Here is a 22,869-nt window from a genome sequence, read left to right as displayed (position 1 = left end):
GTGGATAAGCTAGCTGTACTCAAAATTACAAATATGGGGACTTCCCTGGTGGTCCAGTGGTTAAGACTTCACCTCCCAATGCAGGGGGTAAGTACCATCCCTGGTGGGGGAACTAAGATCCCACATGCCTTGCAGCCAAAAAACCAAAACAGAAAACAGAAACAATATTGCAACAAATTCAATAAAAACTTTTAAAATGGTCCACATCACAAAAAAAAAGAAAAAAAAACAAATAAATAAATTACAAATCTGAAAAAGGCAAAAGTTTAGATCTTCTCTTTCTACAGCCTTTTGCAGAATTCCCTGACACTTTGCAAAAGTGCTACCTTTATCACTTTCAGTTTAGGGAAGTGGTAAATGCAGGATCCATTTTAAAAGGAAGCAACTAGGAATAGTTGGTCATGGAGGCATGAGAAAATGGCTGAGATGTCTTCAAAATTCCTAAGGAGAGAATTCCCATTGGCAGGGACACTTGAACCTTTGCTCCATCGGTTTCGATTTTTAGAACTCCATTCCTCTCCCTTGCATCTGCTCTTCCAAAGAGCCTGCAGTTCAGATGCAACTCACTAGCCCCTCCACCCTTAATGCTATTAAGTGAAGCAGTCAGCGAAAATCTAATACCACATCTCCCCTGACACAGCACTATGCTAAACTCGATACCCAAGCTTAAGCATTTCCTGTCAAACGTCCATATGCTCCCATTACCAGACCACATTTGTTTTGAGGCAAAGTCTAACTAATGCTCAGAACATTGTACAGAGTCAGTGTTCAGTGGGCAACTGTGCTGCTGGGGAGTGAACTGGAGGCTCCATTCTTTTTGGGCTGGTTTTCCGGCTGTAAAGTCAGAAGGGAGGGGAATTTGTCTTCCAGTTCCCAGACCTTGAGACTTCAGGGAAATGATGACTTCTCTTTAACCTCATTGACAAAGAGAAGGAGATTGGAAAACTTTTTTTAAAACTAGAACATCCATTCTTAGGATAGAGGAAAATGGACACATTCATACATTGCTGAAAGGTGTGTAAATTCCCTTTCTAGAAAATAGTCTGGTACTATTTAAAAATACCATGCTTTCTCTCCCAGCATTTGCAATATTTGAGAGTCCAGTGTATAAGGACAAATTTATTTAAGGATATTTACAGTATAGTTATTTGTAATAGCAAAACACTGGAAACAACTTCATTCATCGATAGGGAATTGGTTGAAGAATCATGGTATCCACGCAACGAAATATTATGTAGCTGTTAGAGAGATGTGTATGTGTTGAACGGGACGAATGTCCATGATATGTTATTAACTGGAGAAAAAGCTTTAAGTGGAAAAAAAAGCAAGTTATAGAGTAGTGTGTAAAATATCCAATTTTCATTTAAAAAAGAAAAACTACATATACAAATACATAAAGGTACACATGCATACACACATATGAAGGAAGAAACACATATGCATATATGTAAAAATGCAGAAGAATACCTCCCCACACACAAAAACTATTAACACTGGTTAGCCTGAAGGAAAGGGATTGTAGAGAGGATAAGGAAAATTATTAACTTTTAACATATCTTTCTTGTTTTGTTTGAATTGTAATGAGCATGCATTATTCTTACGATGTAAAAGTACAGCAAGATTATTTTAGTTGAGCACAAAATATTCTGATCCTATAATATAAATAGCTTAAATAATACTATCAACACCATCATTCTTTTTTTTACCACTGTGGCCTCCTCCGTTGCGGAGCACAGGCTCCGGACGCGCACGCCCAGCGGCCATGGCTCACGGGCCCAGCCGCTCCGCGGCATGTGGGATCTTCCCGGACCGGGGCACGAACCCGCGTTCCCTGCATCGGCAGGCGGACTCTCAACCACTGCGCCACCAGGGAAGCCCAACACTATCATTCTTAAATTGAGATTAAATCTTCGATTTAGTCATCCACCACTTCACCTACTGGGCACTGCATCCAGTCAATCTATATATGGTAACACTTGACTTGCACCAGGCACTGTGCTACATTCTAGGATACAGCAGGGAACAAAACAGACAGACACTGCCTACATGGACCTTACAGTCTACAAGGTGGAACAGACATTTAATTAGTAAAGCATATAAACAAATTGTGACCAGGGCTACAAAATAAAAATATGGGATACCGTGAGAGAATCATAGGGTGGGTAAGGGGCTGCTTGGACAGTGTGACCAAGGAAAGTCACTCTGAGGACATACGTAGACTGAGACCCAAAGGTTGGGATATAAACTAAAAGTTTGCCAAGAGCCGGGATGGGCATCCGACCAACTCCATGGCAATGGGGTGGGAATGGAGGTTGTTTGCGAGAAGCATCTGCAGCTGGAAGGGTTTGACATACAAGGAACCAGAAGGCCAGAGGGTCTGGAGCCCCCTGAGCAAGGGAAGGTGGAATGGCATGAGGTCGTAGAGAAGGGCTAGATATCACAGAGCTATGCATGTCATGGGAAGGCGTTTGACTTTTGTTGTAAAGTACACAGGAAAAGTTCATGCAGAAGACTGCCATGATGGGATATATGTTATGAGGCAGACACTGGAAAGCCAGTGATACGACCCCCAACTCTGAGGGTCCCCATCAAATGGTGGAGACATTTAAACAATGAACTATGGTGTGTGGTGCTATGACAGAGGTCTATGGAAGCACAGGGGAGGGAAGAACTACCTCTGCCTGGGAGAACCCCGGGAGGCTCCACCAAAGAGGTGGCATTTGATATGGGTTTTAAAGAATGATTAAGAGTTCACCAGGCTGGGGCCAAGATGAATAGGGATGGGAGTCAGGCAGAATGTTGCAGGCAGATAAAATAGTGCACAAAGATATGGATGCTTACATAAGAACTTTGGGGAAAAAGATCTACATTTCATATAGCTAGAGAATACGGTAGAGGAAAAGGGAAACAGGAGGGAGGAGGCGGGCAGGGTCTTTGTATATAATCCTACTTTAGGGAATTTATCCTATAGGACACGTGGCTTTTGAAACAGACCTCTGTAATGATCGATTTTCATAACCACAAACTACGTTTCAATCCATCACTTTATGAACCTTTAACTGTGCCAAAAGAGAAGATGTCATAATTTTTTAATTGGATTTGCTGTCATACGGTAAATGTATGTTTAACTCTATGAGAAGCTGCCAAACAATTTTTCAGAGTATTTGTACCATTTTAAACTCCCACCAGCAAAGCAGGAGAGTTCCATTGACTCCACTTCCTTGCCAACACTTGATATTGTCACTCATTGTAATTCTAGTCCTTCTCATGGGGGATAGACGTATCTCATTATGATTAATATCGAGCATCATTTCATGCGCTTTTTGCCCACTCAGATATATTCTTTTGTAAAGTGCCTGTTCAAGACTTTTACCCATTTTTTAAATTAATTTTTATTTATTATTTTTTTTTTTTTTTGGCTGTGTTGGGTCTTCGTTGCTGCACGCAGGCTTTCTCTAGTTGCAGCGAGCAGGGGTTACTCTTCGTTTTGATGAGTGGGCTTCACATTGCGGTGGCTTCTCTTGTTGCAGAGCACAGGCTCTAGGCTCGAGGGCTTCAGTAGTTGCGGTGTGTGGGCTCAGCAGTTGTGGCTCGCAGGCTCTAGAGTGCAGGCTCAGTAGTTGTGGCTCATGGGCTTAGTTGCTCCACAGCATGTAGGATCTTCCCGGACCAGAGACTGAACCCGTGTCCCCTGCATTGGCAGGCGAATTCTTAACCACTGCACCAGCAGAGAAGTCCATTTTACCCATTTTTAATAGGAGTGTTTGTCTTTTTATTATTAACGTGTAGGAGTTCTTAATATATTCTGGATTCTTTTGTTTCACATCCAGTCTAATTCCATACAGAAGAATGAAAAGAAAAATGAAATTGACAGAAAATGGAGAAGTAAAAGAGAATGCAGGGAATTCCCTGGCAGTCAGTGGTTAGGGCTCCACGCTTCCACTGCAGGGGACATGGGTTCAATCCCTTGTCAGGGAACTAAGATCCAACAAGCCATGTGGCGTAGCCAAAAAAAAAGAAAAAGAGAGAGAGAGAGAATGCATATGTCTAGATTATCTAGCCTCTGTCTGCCAATTTGCTGGGCAGACTTCATGTGTTATTTAATTTTGTTCTCACAGTAGATCTTGTAAATTGGATGTCATCGATCTCATTGAATAAATGGGGAAACTGGATCTCACAGGGGTTGAGAGACTGGGCCAAGATTACCCAGCTAAGATGTCGCAGAATCCAAGCCAACTAGAATCCATATGTCGACCCTTCGGGTGTTAAGAGGCTGCATCTCCAGAGGAAGCTCGGTTCTCTCAAGATCCTGGGGTCAATGGGGTTAACATAACTTCTTTGAGCCCCTCCCTAAAGAAAGCCATTTATTCCCAAGTCCCAGCTTTAACTAGGAGATATTAATCTGCTAATGGCGCTTTCAAGTGAGGCACATGTCCAGCATCTTTCACCAAGGGACCACCTCTCTGTCTGTAGTGGCTTTCAAGGAGCTGCAAATCAATGCCTGTTACTCCATCTGTGAATTCTCTACCCTGAGGCAGTGGGCTCCAGTAGAGAAGCTAGTTTCTCCCCCTGCCATTAGCAGTAATAGGCGTCTGCAATCATATCCACGGAGGGAATCGGCCAGTCTTGTCCAACACTTGAGCCTCCTGAGTGCTGTGTGGGAGCTGGAAGGGAAAGACTCCAGCCAGATGAGGAACTGATGATAAAGTCCTTTTCTAAAGACACAAATCTAACAACCTTCAACCTCATGTTTTTTTTTTTTTTTTTTTTTTTTTTTTTTTGCTGTACGCGGGCCTCTCACTGCTGTGGCCCCTCCCGTTGCGGAGCACAGGCTCCGGACACACAGGCTCCGCGGCCATGGCTCGCGGGCCCAGCCGCTCCGCGGCATGTGGGATCCTCCGGGATCGGGGCACGAACCCGTGTCCCCTGCATCGGCAGGCGGACTCTCAACCACTGCGCCACCAGGGAGGCCCCAACCTCATGTTTAATGGCTGCTCATCAGCTACAGGATGATCATAACAACAACAGCAACATATATTGCATCTAATACAACCTGCCATCAATTAGAAGTTGTACCATTACTTGTTTACCTCTAAGCAAGAAAAGATATCTGCCAATTAAATAATGGCACAAATTCCCTAGGATTAATTGGTCTCACCAGCATCTTGTTACTTTGAAATTTTTTTCATCTATTTTGAGGAATTTGTCAATTTCCATTACCATCAGTTGCAATGTTTGGTGTTTGACAGACAACCCTTTTGCATACATTGTGGTAAAAAAATATAACACAGTATTATCTCTTGTAGGTGTCTCTCTTTTTAGAGACTGTAAAGGCACTTGGTCCTTGCTTTGCAAGTAAGTATAGAATTGTTGTTATGCCACCAATGAATATTTGCTTCACTAATTTAAAATCTACCTCCTAGGGTAAGCTGGGACAAAGTGAGAGAGTGGCATGGACATATACACACTACCAAATGTAAAACAGATAGCTAGTGGGAAGCAGCCGCATAGCACAGGGAGACCAGCTCGGTGCTTTGTGACCACCTAGAGGGGTGGGATAGGGAGGGTGGGAGGGAGATGCAAGAGGGAAGAGATATGGGAATATATGTATATGTATAACTGATTCATTTTGTTATAAAGCAGAAACTAACACACCTTTGTAAAGCAATTATACTCTAAAAAAGATGTTAAAAAAAATAAAATAAAATCTACCTCCTACTGTTCTGTATCCATGCCTTTCTGTAGATATAACAACTTTTTAATCCAATACCAAATCTTAGTGTATTCTTTTAGCTATATTCTAAATGGCAACTAAATCCAACGCCCATTATTTCAACAATGCATATCATGCAGTTGAAGTCAGAACAACATGGACATATACCCAAGTTCACACGTGCACAAAGATAACCCTGTCATGGATTCACAGATATAGAGAACAAACTAGTGGTTACCGGTGGGGAGAAGGAAGGGGGAGGGGCAAAATAAGAATAGAGAATTAAGAGGTACAAACTACTATGTGAAAAAAAAACTAAGTAACCAGGATACACTGTACAACACAGGGAAATATAGCCATTATTTTATAAGAACTTTAAATGGAGTATAATCTATAAAAATATTGAATCACTATGTTATGCACCTGAAACTAATATACTTTAATAATAAAAAAAAAGAAGATAACCCTGTCACATCTGCTGCCTGGTTGGCAGTGATTGTAAAGTCACATCCACCATAAGTCACATCCAACGTTTAGAGATGTGAGACTACAGAAGAAAAATGTGCATCTTGGAATCAATGAAATATAAGAATAAGCGCCAGCATTTACTGAGCACTTACCTATGCCAGGCATTTTTCTAAGTCTTTTTCAAGTCTAATAAATTTAATTTTCACCATAACCCTAGAAGGAAGGTACTATATGCCCATTTTATAGAAGAAGAACTAAAGCCCAGAGGGACTGACAAATTTTCCCAAGGTCACATGGCTAGTCAATAGCAGAACTAGTCCTCAAACTCAAGCAGTATTGCTGGTAAGATCACCTAACTGTGTGTTATATTGACTCTCTAATCTAAATTTCATATCAGTCCAGTACAAGGACCTGTGCACTTGGATCCTATCTATTCTCTGCAGCCTCATCTCACAGTTTCCATCCTTGAACTCTGCACTCCAGCAGTGCCTTGATCCACCTCCCCACCTGCTGTCTGACCCTTCTTGCCTTTGTTCACGATCTTTCTTCTCCGGACTCCTTCCCTTCTCTTACCTCCCCTGTCCGGCCCTCTCTCACCCTTCAAGACTCAACTCAGATGTTCTCTCCCTCTAGAAGCTCGCCACAATGGCTCCTCTCAAAACTTGAGTTTGGTGCCTGCTCTGTGCTTCTAGGATACTTGAACTTCCCTCTGTAAGAGCATTTATCACATCGCGTTTTCATTGTCCCTTCACTGAGCTGGCAGTCAATCAACATGCACTGGTCCAGTGTCCTGGCCAGCAACAGATCTGATTGGATGGACCTTGGCACTGGTGAGTCAGGGCCTTGTGGCTGCCACTCATCAAATGGTGCTGAAGCACCACTGCATGTCCGTCTCTCCTAACTAACAAACACTCCGCATCCTCATCACAGAGCCCTGCATCTGGCACATATGAGGCACTCAATAAATGATTATAGAAGTAAATTCAATTGAAATTTGCCCATGGTCCACAGCAAGAAATCACAGAATGGGTCTGTTCATCACCCATGCCTTGGGTGTTCAAGGAACAATCTTTGGAGAATCCACCCCATGCCCATTAGAGGGATCAGCATGAGGCAGGCAGAGCAACGTCTGAGAATCAGTAGAGGCTTCGCTGGTGTCAGCCACAGAGGGGAACCCGGGAGAGGCAACTGGCAGCCACCGCTCCTTCAATGTCAGAGCTGGGAGTGCCTTCAGAGACTTGACCTACCAATGTTAGGAGAGAGGAAACCAAGGTCCAGGGGAGGTAGTTCCCGGCCTAAGGCCCCTCAGGCAGCTGAGGCAGAGGTGGGACCACTCGATCCCATCACTTGCATCATCCACTCCACCCCACAGACCAAGAGGGCTGGCTGCTGAGCCTTTTCAGATTCAAAGATAAGAATAACAGCCGGTGGGTTCCTATAAGTAGACTAGGACTTATAAAAAGACCACTTTCCTCTTGGAAGACTGTTCCTTTGGCCAGGAGCTTACTTGCTACATTTAGGAAGAAGACAAATGAATCAGACAGAGTTAAAAATGACTTTGAGAGATGTGCATAAAGAAAGTTCCGATGGAGTCTCTCAGGACAAGGTCACCAGCTAATAACCATAAAATCTGGCAGAAATCAGTCATCCTTGTCATGAAAGACGGCTGATAAATCTGTGCTCAGAAACACAGAACATTGGGACTGGAGGCAGCACCAAGTATAATCAAAATGACAGGCAGTAGGAGCTCACCCAAAGGCACCTAGATTTGTAATCAGTTAAAGAAAAAAAAAAGGAAGAATCCTGGACCTAAAAGAAGATTGTCAAGAAATCTCTAAAGGCAGGAGGGGTGGGGCAGACTGTGAAAACAAAATACTAACATTACTGTGCCCCTGCTTTGTGTTGGAAACTTTACATGCATTATTTGTTTACCCTCGGAGGGGTTCTATGAGTCATTATGCCCATTTCACAGATGAGGAAACTGAGGTTCAAAGAGGTAAAGCATCTTGCTCCAGGTCTCAAAGCAGGTCAGTGGTGATATCAGTTAGAGGTTGGTCAGGCACACTGAAAACAGTCTGTTTTAAGCTGAAAAGATTAGTCGTGTTAATCCTAATTAGACATCAGAAGCTTACAAAACTGTTGGAGGAAACCGAGAAGTGAAAGCCAGGAGAGTGGTGGATGGATCTGCCCATCATTAGCTTTCAGGTTTGCCATTGCAGCTGGGTATAAAGATTGCCACCCAAAGATGAGGATAACGCAGGAAGACACTGTCGAGGTCATGCCTCCGCCAAAGCTTCAAATTTGTTAGGGAAATACAGAAGCCACGGCAGAGAATTTCACATCTACCAAAACTGCTGCCAGCAAATGCAAAATGGTTTCTATTCCCTTCTTCCTTCGTCTCAGGGAAACGCATTTCATTGGAAGAACCTAAGCCACATCTGGAACCATGCCGTCAGGCAAATAAAGGAAATATAGCTCCCAGTTTTCCAACCCCTACAATACAGGGAAGAGCATGGAAAGGTGTGGGAATGGTGCTGGGGGCTCACAGATAAAATCCAGGACAGCACAGAAAGAGAAAAACAAATATCATATAGTAACGCTTATATGTGGAATCTGGAAAAATGGTACAGATGAACTTATTTGTAAAGTAGAAATAGAGACACAGATGTAGAGAACAAACGTATGGATACCAAGGGGGGAAGGGAGGGTGGGATGAACTGGGAGACTGGGATTGACATATATACACTACTATATATACAATAGATAACTAATGAGAACCTACTGTATAGCATAGGGAACTCTACTCAGTGCTCTGTGGTGACCTAAATGGGAAGGAAATCCAAAAAAGAGGGGATATATGTATACGTATAGCTGATTCACTTTACTGTACAGCAGAAACTAACACAACACTGTAAAGCAACTATACTCCAATAAAAATTAATTTTAAAAATACCAAATACCAATCCATAACATCCATAAATAAATAAATAAATCCACTACAGCAGAGGTGCTGGAAACCACTCCAGTCTGTCTGATTCCAAAACTTATACTTTTTCGACCAACTATCCTTCTAACTTGAGGAAGAACAAGTTTTTAAAAAGTTAAAGTTTATTACAGGATGATAAGCAGCATCTGCATATTGCTTTCAAAAGAACAAACAGGAGTAAAGAGTTAAGTACTTTCTTCACTATTTACATTAAATCATAGTAGAACTACTTATTGCCAAGACAGCTGATCTATACTTAAGCTGGCTGAAAAGAGTTTATGGATCATTAAAATTTACTGACACATGTGCAGGTATCTGTTCAGAAATCACTGAATCCTGAACTCCTGTACGTGGAGAAACAACTAAAAAATATTCCAATCTACTAACAACAACAAACTCTAATGGCATCCAAGCTTATAAAGTGATTTTTTTAAGCTGAACTGAATGTATTAAAGTGCTAGAAAAGCAGGTATCAGCAGTGCATGCAAAACTCAAGGCTCAAAACACACCATGTCTACGAGAAAAGAAGACAAGATCTATACGTTTTACTAGCCAACTTTTAAAAATACATAGCGTTGCAGACCTACTAGAGAATGGACTTGAGGATATGGGGAGGGGGAAGGGTAAACTGGGACAAAGTGAGAGAGTGGCATGGACATATATACACTACCAAATGTAAAATAGATAGCTAGTGGGAAGCAGCCGCATGGCACAGGGAGATCAGCTCAGTGCTTTGTGACCACCTAGAGGGGTGGGATAGGGAGGGTGGGAGGGAGGGAGACACAAGAGGGAAGAGATATGGAAACATATGTATATGTATAACTGATTCACTTTGTTATAAAGCAGAAACTAACACACCATTGTAAAGCAATTATACTCCAATAAAGATGTTAAAAAAAAAAATACATAGCATTGGGAATTCCCTGGTGGTCCAGTGGTTAGGACTCGGCACTTTCACCACCAGGGCCCGGGTTCAATCGCTGGTCGAGGTAATGAGATCCCACAAGCTGTGCAGTGCAACCAAAAATAATAATAATAATAATAATAATAATAATAAATACATAGCATTGACAAAAATGTATGCTTTTGAATTGCTTGTGAATTGGGGGAAATATTTAAGCAGGTTAAACTAAGGAAATAAATGGCGAAGAAGGTACAGTGTTTTATGAAACTAGAAATTTGATCGAGCTCCATGAAAGACAGGGGACTTGAGACTAGCCAGTGAGAGACTGCTGGGACGCTGACCTTGTGGTCTTTCTCTGTGACACAGACCACAGTGGGAAAATGTAGGTGCTATTTTGGAAAGTGGTTCCTGATCAAAGTTTAGGACGTGATTTTATGGGTATTATCACATTTGAAATTCACGACCACCCTGCAAAGGATAAGACTACCTATTATCCCTGCTCCATGTCACAGGAGGTATGAGCAAGGAGTTCAGTCCTTGAGACAGTTGAACGGGCCCTTGGCACTACCGTGTGCTGATATCAGGCCCTCCGGAATCTCATCCCAGCTTTTCTACTTCCTTGCTGTGTGACCTTGGCCCAAAGTGTCACCTTTCTGGAACATTACCACTGACGTATTCATTTATCTGACAGAATTGTCGTGAGGACCGTCCGTGTCAACCCACTAACGAATCATCTATTCTGCACTATATGCTGAATTACATTAAAATCCTGCCTGTGAGGAATAAACTTGGATAAAGTGAAGAGAGCTATGCAAGGGCAAACTATTAGCATATCAACATATTTTCTTGGTATTTGCCTCTTTTTAATAAAAGCCAAATGGGGCTTCCCTGGTGGCGCAGAGGTTGAGAGTCCGCCTGCCGATGCAGGGGACGCGGGTTCGTGCCCCAGTCCGGGAAGATCCCACATGCCGCGGAGCAGCTGGGCCCGTGAGCCATGGCCGCTGAGCCTGTGCGTCCGGAGCCTGTGCTCCGCAACGGGAGAGGCCACGACAGTGAGAGGCCCGCATACCACAAAAAAAAAAAAAAAAAAAAGCCAAATGTAGGGGGAAATTTGGCTCCGTGTTCCAATTGACTTCATTCTTGTTGATTAAAACTATAGAAAAAGAGAGAAGGCTATGCCATGAAGAAACTTCAAATACAATGAGAAGGACGAAACATGAGCAGACAGGTCACATCTGGCCCTCTTTCCTCTCAACCTTTCCAGGGCCTATCATGGATGTATTAGTCAGGGTTTTCCAGAGAAACAGAACCAATAATATATATATATATATATATATATATATATATATATATATATATATATATATATATATATATATACACAGAGAGAGAGAGAGAGAGAGAGAGAGAGAGAGAGAGAGGAAGATATTTATCATAAGGAATTGGCTCATGGATTATGAAAGCTGAGAAGTCCCCCGCATCTGCATCTGCAAGCTGGAGACCCAGGAAAGCCAGGGGTGTAATCAGTCCAAGTCTGAGAACCAGGAACACCAACAGCAGGAGAAGACTGATGTCCCAGTTCAAGCAATCAGGCAAAAAAGGCCAAATTCTTCTTTCCTCTGCTTTTTTGCTTTTGTCCAGCTCTCAACAGATTGGATGATACCCACTCACACTGGGGAGGGCAATTTGCAATGAGTCCACCGATTCACATGCTAATTTCATCCAGAATCTCCCTCAAAGACACACCCAGAAATAATGTTTAATCAAATATCTGGGTACCAGTCAGGTTGATACTTAGAATTAACCATCACAGTGGCGTTCATGGAATGTAGAATATAATGAAATACTGTCTTTTTTTTTTTTTTTTTGCTACTATTTCATGATAGTTAGACTGGTCTCTACAACTAGGCTACAGACATCTTGAGGGCATAGACCTATGGAGGGCAATTAGTTTTATCTTGAGCACCAACTGTTCTGATGGGAGGGCTTTACTACTCAAAGTGTGGTCCATGGATGGGCATCCGCTGTGAACTTTTTAGAAATGCAGGAACTAGCACCCAACCCCATATCTGCTTACTTGGAATCAGCATTGTAACATACTGCCCAGGTAATTAATGTGCCCTTTAAAATGTGATAAGTGCTGACCTTGAGAATGGTGTTAAGATTGTATGGTTCTCAGCTACAAAAAGTACTTCAATACTTTTGTGACATCTTTCATGGCAAAAGGGATCAAGAAGCAATTGGGGTCCCAACCTTGGCAAACACCAGGTCTTATACTTCAGTATCTCCAACATCACCTAACACATTTATGGACAGAATCTAAGTACAGTAGATTCTTGATACTCATATAATGACTCCATCTGAACCCTTTACTTATAACCAAATTTAGACATATCATTAAGTCACATAGATATCACAAAGGCATATGATTTCTTGTATAGTACAAATGTAAGGGAGTTGCTGTGGAATTCTTGGAGACAGGAAATAGATTAAAGGTGATCAGGGTTGCAGGGGATGGAGAGGATGAGAGTTATTCCTTAATGGTTGTAAAGGTTTTGCTTGAAGTCATGAAAAGGTTTTGGAAACAGTAGTGATAATTGAATAACATTGTGAATGTAATTTAATTATGCCACCGAACTGCACACTTAAAATGCTTTACCTGGAAATTTAGATATGCATAAATATAATAAAAATTAATTTCAGAAAAGAGAGAAAGTTGCTCTGGGCCAGGGACATTGAAGGTAGGACAATATTAGGCTGGGATCTGTAGGCCGGTATTGAGTAAGGCTCAAAGGCTGTCTCCTACCCATTCCTGTGAGATCTCTAAGGCAAGGGGTGCAGAAAGGATAAGCAAGGCAAAGGAATATTTATCACCAGCCAATTGGATGCTTAGTATTCACAGAAGATTTTAAAAGTGTCATAGGTCTTCATAGGTCTTCCAAGGGAAGTGAAGAGTGACAAAGTGGAGAGGAACCAGGTGGCTGGAGACTGATGGAGCCTGCCACAAGCTGCAAAGAGTAGGAGACATGATCTGGCCGAGGGTGGGAGATGCCCCAGGTGGACACAAGGGAACAGGGCTGAGGAAGCGCAAAGCATGCTGGGCTTGGCAAAGGTTGCAAAAGTTACATCACAAGGCAATCTCACAAAGGGACCTTATGGTGATCCTGCAATCCCACTCCTGGACGTATATCCGGAGAAAACCATAATTCCAAGAGATACATGCACCCCAGTGTTCACTGCAGCACTATTTACCATAGCCAGGACATGGAAGCAACCTAAGTGTCCATCAACAGAGAAATGGATAAAGATGTGGCACATATATACAATGGAATATTACTCAGCCATAAAAAAGAATGAAATAATGCCATTTGCAGCAACATGGATGGACCTAGACATTATCACACTAAGTGAAGCAAGTCAGACAGAGAAAGACAACTATCATATGATATCACTTATATGTGGAATCTAAAAAAAAAGGAATCATAATTTTTGACCACGATAAATCTCCATACATTGGCACTAGTCTAAAAATGATCTATTCCTTTCCCCTTTTGCAGGTGAGAAACTTTAGTCATGGCCTCAAAGCCTCTAAAGTGAGGCTTCCCAGGTGGCTAGTGGTACAACCTGGACGAGATCTCTTGTCTTCTGATTCCGGTCCCTTGCCCTCCATCGTTCTCAGGCAAGAACCATGGCAAGGCTGTCCACCTACTGCAAATTATTCATGAGAATCCCTCATTCCTGTGTCCCAGGATTTCTCACAAGAGGCAAAGACTTGCAGTTCGAAACCATCAATACAAGACATAGATCTTATTAAAGAGTAAATCTATTTACTAAATAGATTATTTATCACAAATAAATACTATTATTAAAGACCTTAGAAGAGTTTACTTTTATACTGCAGCCAACTATTTCTGTAGTCCTTTGAAAGCTAGCAATTATTATGGCCAAAGACCAAAGGGCCAGAACAAACAATTAGCCAATGCATGAATCTGGGCTCTGTTTAGTCTTCTTTTGTGAGGGATAATCATGTGTTCATTGAAGTGAGACCGTATGAGTCAATTATGTGTTGGCTGAGCAAAACCACTGTTTAGAAATTCAGAAGTTATAGTTAAAACATGTGTGGGCCTTTTTTTTTTTTTTTCTAGTGGGAAGCAGCTGCACAGCACAGGGAGATCAGCTCGGTGCTTTGTGACCACCTAGAGGGGTGAGATAGGGAGGGTGGGAGGGAGACGCAAGAGGGAGGAGATATGGGGATATGTGTATACGTATAGCTGATTCACTTTGTTATAAAGCAGAAACTAACACACCATTGTAAAGCAATTATACTCCAATAAAGATGTTAAAAAAAATGTGTGGAAATTCCTACATGTTATCATTTACTTCTGAGGCTAATGGTTACTATGGGGATAATCATTTCAAACCAAGAACATCACCATCTTACCTTCAGCAATAAATAATGGATTGTGTACATAGGGGTGACCCTCAGTTTGCCTGGTCTGCAAAGGACTGAGAGGTTCCCTGGACGTGGGACTTTTGGTGGTAAAAGTCCAACTAACTGGGGCTTCCCTGGTGGCACAGTGGTTGAGAGTCCGCCTGCCGATGCAGGGGACACGGGTTCGTGCCCCGATCCCGGAAGATCCCACATGCCGCGGAGCAGCTGGGCCCGCGAGCCATGGCCGCGGAGCCTGTGTGTCCGGAGCCTGTGCTCCGCAACGGGAGAGGCCACAGCAGTGAGAGGCCCGCGTACAGCAAAAAAAAAAAAAAAAAAAAAAAGTCCAACTAACTGGGACAAGCTGGTCACCCCTTGTGTGCGCCATGGGAATGTGTAGAGAGAAGTGAAATATGATCCTTTTCCTTAAAAACATTACAATAATGGCAGAGGTATTTTTAATCTTTTTTTTATATTGTCCTTTTTATTTTCCTTTTTTTTTTTTTTTTTTTTTTTGGCCATACCGTGCAGTATGTGGGATCTTAGTTCCCCGAGCAGGGATCCAACCCATGCCCCTTGTAGTGGAAGCACGGAGTCCTAACCACTGGACCGCCAGGGAATTCTCGGTATTTTTAACCTTAATGTATATGACCTTCTCTCTCATCATCCAAAGGCATCCATCTGCCTTCGCAAGGAAGTAGAGGGATGTGTGTGATTAGGACTCATACTGCAGAAATGCAAAGAAAGGGAAAGCACATTTGGTATTCAGTTTTTGAATACTAAAATAGAACTTCCAAGACAATATTTTAAAAGCCATACTTTATAAAGATATAGTATATATTCCTTGAGCACCAATGAACATATCAAGAACCAGACCTGGGGCTTCCCTGGTGGCGCAGTGGTTGAGAGTCCGCCTGCCGATGCAGGGGACACGGGTTCGTGCCCCGGTCCGGGAAGATCCCACATGCCGCAGAGCGGCTGGGCCCGTGAGCCATGGCCGCTGAGCCTGCGCGTCCGGAGCCTGTGCTCCGCAACGGGAGAGGCCACAACAGTGAGAGGCCCCGTGTACCGCAAAAAAAAAAAAAAAAAACAGACCTGGCTGATGTGAACACTGGGGTTTTTTCTAAGCAAGGCACAGAGAGTGTTCAGGATGTGACATGATGGATGTCCCACCTGACAGCAGATGGGGAAGTTGGTCATCTCTCTGACCCAGTGGAGAAAGGAAACTGAAGCAGGGGAGCAAGCAATCAGAAACATAAGCAATAGACATTCAGGTTGTTTCCATGTCCTGGTTATTGTAAACAGTGCTGTAATGAACTTTGGGGTACATGTGTCCTTTTGAGTTATGGTTTTCTCAGGGTATATGCCCAGAGGTGGGATTCCTGGGTCATATGGTAATTCTATTTCTAGTTTTTTAAAGAACCTCCATACTGTTCTCCACGGTGGCTGTGGGATCTAGAAAAATGGTACAGATGAACCTACTTCCAGGGCAGGAATAGAGACGCAGACGCAGAGAACGGACATGTGGACACAGTGGGGGAAGGGGAGGGTGGGACGAATTGGGAGATCAGGACTGACATATATACACCACCATGTGTAAAACAGATAGCTAGTGGGAACCTGCTATAAAGCACAGGAAGCTCGGCTTGGTGTTCTGTGATGACCTAGATGGGTGGGATGGGGGAGGGGGTGGGAGGGAAGTCCAAGAGGGAAGGGATATATGTATACATACAGCTGATTCACTTCACTGTACAGCAGAAACTAAAACAACATTGTAAAGCAATTATATTCCAATTAAAAATAAATACTTTTTTTAAAAGAAAGAAACATATGCAATGGATTCCACATCTACATCTAGAACTTCAAAATGGAGGACTCAATAGTTTGAAGGCTGTGCCAGACACCCCTGGTGTGCCAGCCAGCCCCACAAAGTGGAGCAACCGCATCGATTAGATTGGTGATTCAGCACAGTTGGGCAGAGAAAAAGACAAAATTGGGATTCCTGAGCTTCACCCAGCCCTGCCCCACCCTCAGTATGGAACGAACACAGGAGTCTCCGCATTCTTGGCAGGGACGTTGGAAGGTAACTGCGCTGACAGCCCCAGGTGACCTCACAAAGTCAAGAGGTAAAGTGGCAGAGCCATATGGGCCATGGGGGTGGGCAGCCACACTGGGGGCAGGAAACAGGGCATGCAGCATGAGAGACAGAGAAAGACAGAAATCCCAAATTCAACCCCTGTACCTCAAGACCACCAGTGCAAGTGACTGGAAACCATTCCAAAACATTCAGAGAGAACCAAAGGCAACCTCTGCCCACAGAGCCAAGATCTCCTTTCCCATGGCCACAAAGACACAGGAGTCCCTGTTCCCTACCGGGCGCCATCTTTGGGAGGGAAGGAGGTGAACACTGAATAATTGAGCATTTACCAAAATGCACAGCTTGGAAGTGAAAGAGATTGTTTTCACCAGAGGAGACTTAGATACAGTTTACTGGCCAATAAAATTCTTTCTACCCCATCTCACCCTCTCCTCTCTCTCCCAACCTTCTATCCTGTGCAGTAGGGGCTCATGAAGATTTCATCAATGATCGGAAACAAGGAAGCTCCTTTTCTTACACATGTAAGAAATGGTGTGAAATTTTTTCTGACCTCACCTCACAATGTATAGGTCAAAAAAGGATCACAAAGGGAATATGAACAAATCGCAAAGGAGGAATTATTTAAAGACAGATTATTTCATTACCTGTTGGGTGTGCCTTGAAAATAAAGGTGCAGGACAGGGACGTTTTAAGTTGAGGAAGATTCCTGAAGACCTAAACTTATCACTTCAGAGGTTAGGTTGTGCTGCAGTGACAAACAACCCCAACATTTCAGAACCACAGACGTTTATTTCTTGCTCTTGCCACTTGACTGTTGTGGGTTGGTGGGTCTGTGTTCTCCATACTGCTTCAGGGACCCAGGATAATGGAACAGCCACCATCTGGAACTTTGACAGTCACCGCAAAGACAAAAAAGGCTCAAAGGGGTCTCAAGCTTGCAATTTAATGCTTCAGCCCCAAGTGTTAGCATCCACTTGTCCTCACAACTCATTGGTTGGTGCTAACCCCACGGCTCCATCCAACCCCAAGGGGGCCAGGAAGCTTAACACTACAACATGCCTGGAAATATCTGGCAAACCACAAGTAAGGTGAGACTTTGTTATTTCCTTATATGATGCTCTTTCAACATCACATGATTCAAAGTCAAATTGGCCATGTGTGTTAAGCCTATTAATTGGCTAAAGTTTTAATCAGCAGACAATAGTCGTCCTCCTTCATTCTGTCTCTGCTTCCAATAGAATGAGTTTATCCTCCAGGAAGCTCCTCGGGCAGTACCCACCCCCTTCCACCCCTGTCAGCCTGATCTGCCCAAACATGTCAGAATTCCCCCCAGTGGACACTGCTTAGGCTCAAACTAGGATTCCCTTTATCTTAGTTCTTAGTAATTTGTATTGTTCCACTTGATAATAGTAATACAAATATATGCTTTTTTTTAAAAGTACTATGTAAATTGCATCATGCCCAGACAGGAAAAAGCCACATAAAAATAACATTCCAGAAGACGCTACTATGATTTTCCACAGCTGAACACAGGAATCTTGACTGAAAACTTCAGAGAAGGTCTATCCAGTCTGTAACTTGGAGGGGATCTGTAACTTAAGATGTTACTACTAACCCAGATAGTAGCTGGGTACTCAGAGGTTTATGTAAAATGAATTCAAATCCCCTCCCTAAGGTCTGTGGAGGCCCAGAGCGCTTTTTGTTATTTCTCTGCCTTTCCAGAACTTTCTCTCTTGAGCCCCTCTCGTCAGTGCCTATATCTGCATTTGCTGTCACTGTATCAATCCATGTCACTCAGATTCAAGCCCTTGTCCGGTCTCCATAAGATACCTACTCCCAGCAGACACACGTGAGTTTATTTAAATTATGTTAAATATCATTAACTTTTTTAAATTAATTTTTATTGGAGTCTAGTTGATTTACAATGTTGTGCTAGTTTCTGCTATGCAGCAAAATGAATCCATTATACATATACATATATCCACTCTTTTTTAGATTCTATTCCCATATAGGTCATTACAGAGTATTGAGTAGAGTTAAATGTCATTAACTTTTAAATAAATTTGATATTAACTTCAATAATAAATAAAGATTATTTAAACCCACTGAGTATTTGTGAGTCACAGGATAAGACAGGAACAGAATACACCACTGTTATTAGTCTTCCTGGGCTGCCATAGCAAAATGCCACAGACTGGATGGCTCAAACAACAGAAATGTATTACTCACAGTTTTGTTGGCTGGTTAAGTCCAAGGTCAGGGTGCCAGCATGGTCAGTTTCTGGTGAGAGCTCTCTTCCTGGCTTGCAGGCAACCACCACCTCCTTGCTGTGTCCTCATATGGCCTTTCCTCTGTGCACACATCAGGGGAAAACATGGGTTAATACAGACAACCCACTTTCCCTAAAGCCCTGGTTATCATCCCACTTTGCCACAAGGTGGCAGTATTGGAGACCACTGGTGCTTCCTTTCGGCCCTGAAAGCAATAGTGGGCAAACAGTGCAACCTTAAAACACAGCTAGTACTTGATAACCAACTTCCAGAGCTCAAACATAATAAATATTTTCTCATAAAGCAGAACCTGCCAGGAGTACTCGATGTGCTTTATAGCCGTGTATTACATGATAAGGCGACTGAGCCACTTGCTAGTTCCAGAGCAGCGCTCTGGAGAAGGAGGGAAGAAACGATTTGATTTATGTAGAAAAGGAGAAGCAATTGGTAGGAGTAAAGAAGAAAATGTATGGGATGTAAACATTAAAATAAAAGATTTGACATTAAAATTGTGGCCAATAAAAAGGAATGAGAGTCAGAAATCTAGTCCCATTAGACAGAGAATAGACTGGTTGTTGCCAATGGGGAGGCGGGTGGGAGAGGGTTGGATTGGGAGTTTGGGATGAGCAGATATAAATTAGTATACATGGAATGGATAAACAACAAGGTCCTATGGTATAGCACAGGGAATTATATTCAATATCTTGTGATAAACCATAATGGAAAAGAATATGAAAAAGAACTTATACGTATGTATAACTGAGTCACTTGGCTGTACAGCAGTAATTAACACAACATTGTAATTCAACTATAATTCAATTTTTAAAAAACCTTTTTTTTAAAGACATCTAATCCCATTATGGTTGGGAATCAACCTGTAATAAAGCCCAGCATAAAAGTATCTCTTTAGTATATGGACTCAGATATGCTGCAGATTGTTCATTTGTGAATTAAGCCAACAAGTATTTACTGAGTATCTTCCGTGCACCAGGTGCAGGGTTGGAAACATCATGGGATAAGGTAAAAAGAACAGCAGGATTGTAAACAGCATGGCAGAAGCATCCAGGGAGGACCAGGAAGGCTTCTCCAGGGAGGTGACATTTTAGTTGAGCCCAGGGAAGTTGGCCTGTCCTGATGAGTGCAAGGTGGTGGGTCACAGGAAAGGGGCCTTGGAGAGGTGTGAGAGAGGCAGGAAAGTAATCCAGATGGAAAGAGCAAATGCCCAGGGGTGTGAATACTGTGTTGCAATAACAACATCCTATTCAGAAGACAGGAGAGAAGCTGACAGGGAAAGTGGCCAGAAAACCAAGCAGAGCTGCATTTGCCAAGAGAGCCTGAACGCTGCCGGTGATAGAAATCACCAAGGCCTTTCAGACCCAGCTGGTACTCTTTAGAGAGGTCCCTCTAAACAATCCTGAGGATGGACTGGGGTAGACGGAGAGGTGGAGAGGCCAGCCAGTGGGTGTTTGTCCTGGCCCAAGTGGCCCACAGTGACCTTGACAGTGAGGGCGGAAAGAAAGTACAGATTCAAGGATATTCAGGAGGCCAGTAGAATGCAAAGGAGAGCAGATGCCAGAGACGTTCTGTTTTCTAGCTTGGGAAGACGAGGAAGAACAAGGTTCTTGAAACCAGAGGTAAACCAGAGGTTGTGGTTTATTACAGTGAAGGAGTCCAGGAGAGCTCCAGGCATGACATCTCAGCAGCCCTCTCCCTGTGGACTCCTGCAAACAGCGCTGACTCTCCCAGTAATGATGTGGCAACGCTCACGGAGCGTTTGGAACCAGGGGAGCTCCCCTGAGGACCTTGAGGGTTCATCACCTAGACATGGCTGACAGCCCTCTCGCTGACCTTAGTCTCCTCTTGGCCGATTCTGACCGGTATCCTTTCACTGTAATGAACCACAACCGTGAGTATACCAGCTTTTCTGAGTTCTGTGAGTCCTTCTAACAAATCACCGGACCTGGGGGTGGTCTTGGGACCTCCCCACCTGCACAGGTAGAGACCACAACACTAATCACAAACTGGAGACCCAGTCAGAATGAGGATAATCATGAAAGTGACCCGGCACTGTCCCAAGAGCTTAATAGGCGTTATCTTTTATAATCCTCAAAATAATCCATCAAATAGGAATAATTACTTCCATGTTATAGATGATACTGAGTCTCAGATGTGTGTCCTAATGGATAAATCCAACACCTTGCAGTTAGGAGTCTAACCAGATCTGACTTCAAACAGATGTTCCCAACAGTAGGCATATAATGAAGTAGAAGGGTAACTATTTTTAATATTTTAAAAATAATTATTTTAAAAATAATTAATACTTTAATAAGATTTTGTTTTGTTTTGTTTTCTGGTCCCGAACTTCCTTGTACCTTGTGGTTCTTTCCCTGCATTTAAGCAGCAGGTAAACATTCAGTGTTTAGGGGCTCAGGGAAGAGAGGACCAAGGAGAATGCAGACAAAACAAAAGAAGCAATTTTGAGTGTTCAGGGTTTAAAGCCCAAACCCCAACAGAAGCATCAGAAGAATTCGTGGTAAGGACAGGTTATGCTTTGGTTTCACTGACGCCTCCTGAAGCTCGCCTGGGCTGGGCTAAGGACAGAGGTGGGGTGCAGGGACCTTGGGTCCTGCCACCACCCCTGCCAAGCTCGGGCGGGGGGCTGTAATTAAGCCCCGAGGAGTTTCGAGAACCCAAGAGCAGGTGGCGCCTGGGGAGCCCAAGCTGGGCTGGTGTGGGAGCAGAAGAAACGTCTGCGTATGCCCGCGAGGCAGCGCACCGGGTCCCCTAAGCCTCGGTGGGGCAGCTCGGCTGTAGCCGCTCCCATTTCACAGAGAGCCGGAGGGCAAAGGAGACTCGCAGTCGGGGAGGAGAGGCGACAGAGCAGTGGAGCGAGGACCGAAGGCCAGACAGGAACGTCACGTGCAGGGGTGACAGTGCTGAGCTCCACTGATCCTCCATGCGCTTCCCTGGAAGTCAGCAACCCTCCCAGAGCCTCGATGCATCACCCAAGATGCCCACATGGACGGAGATGACGTTTCCAACGCCTGAACCTAACAGAGGCTTGAAATCCTAACCAGCTTCCGTTGTAGAGAAGCAAAGAAAGCTACGTCTCTGGCCCACCTGAGGTCTGAACCTAGATTCTTGCCTGCCGCCTCGGGGTCTCCAGGCTTGAGGAGTGGGTGGTCTGCCCTGCGGTTTCAGCACAAACCGGTAATAAGCACTGCACCACGTGAAACCCTTTCTCGGCTGCTCTGTGAAAGCAGACGGTTTCTTTGTGGGTGATACCCCATTGGTAACCCTCTGTATTTAGTCGGCCAGGTCCCGGAGAGCATTCCTTTCTGCTTCGTCAGAACAGGCTCGTGGTGACTCCTCTGGTGGCGCACCTCGGAGAACGCCTGCCCAGCCCCATCCGTGAGGGCAGCATTCAAAGTTAGGATGGATGAAGAGGGCTTTCCTGTCGAGGACTCCGGGGGTTTCCGAAGAGCCCTGGACTGGGGGTCAGGAGGCCTGGGGCTCCCATTCGAGCTCTGCCATAATCAGCCGTGACCTTGGGCAAGCAAGTCAATCTCTCTTCGCCTCAGCGTCCTGTCTTAGAATAGAGGCAGTTATTGCTTCACTGCTTAGTCACAGGAGTGAAGTGAGGGGGCAGTGAGGTCTAAGGACCAGAGAGCAGCTCGACGGGGTCCCATCGTCCTTGCCCATCGTTCTTCTCAACTTCTTCTATCAGACGTGTCAGGGCTGCATCTTCCTTTTGGGAATATGCAATAACCTCAGCTGTGGGAGAATGGAACAAGACACAGCCCCTGCCCTAAAGGAGCCCTCCACCTTACAACTCCCCTGCTAGACTCACAGCAAGTTCCAAACTCTTCCAGGGTCTACACCATGTGCCACAGAGCCTGGCCCTGTGTCTCTCTCCAACCTCATCCCCTGGGATGTCACTTTGCTCATTCAGCTCCCCTACAGTGGCGTCCACACCGCCCGCAAACGTTCACGTCTGTTCC

General features: G+C 43.9%; 1 long non-coding RNA gene across 2 annotated transcripts in view; it reads right to left on the bottom strand.

The window, feature by feature from the left end:
• Positions 1-22,869, bottom strand: part of LOC132500806 (uncharacterized) — a 157,087-nt gene that overhangs the window by 14,275 nt on the left and 119,943 nt on the right. For both annotated transcript variants that reach the window (XR_009534078.1, XR_009534077.1), the window contains exon 4: positions 18,828-18,949. This is a non-coding gene — a long non-coding RNA (uncharacterized LOC132500806). The remainder of the gene's footprint in view (positions 1-18,827; positions 18,950-22,869) is intronic.

This window comes from Mesoplodon densirostris, chromosome 13 (genome assembly GCF_025265405.1).
Source record: "Mesoplodon densirostris isolate mMesDen1 chromosome 13, mMesDen1 primary haplotype, whole genome shotgun sequence".
Taxonomy (NCBI): Eukaryota; Metazoa; Chordata; class Mammalia; order Artiodactyla; family Ziphiidae; genus Mesoplodon; species Mesoplodon densirostris.
The sequence above is the reverse complement of the archived record's forward strand: the minus strand, read 5'-3'. Positions and strand labels throughout refer to the sequence as shown.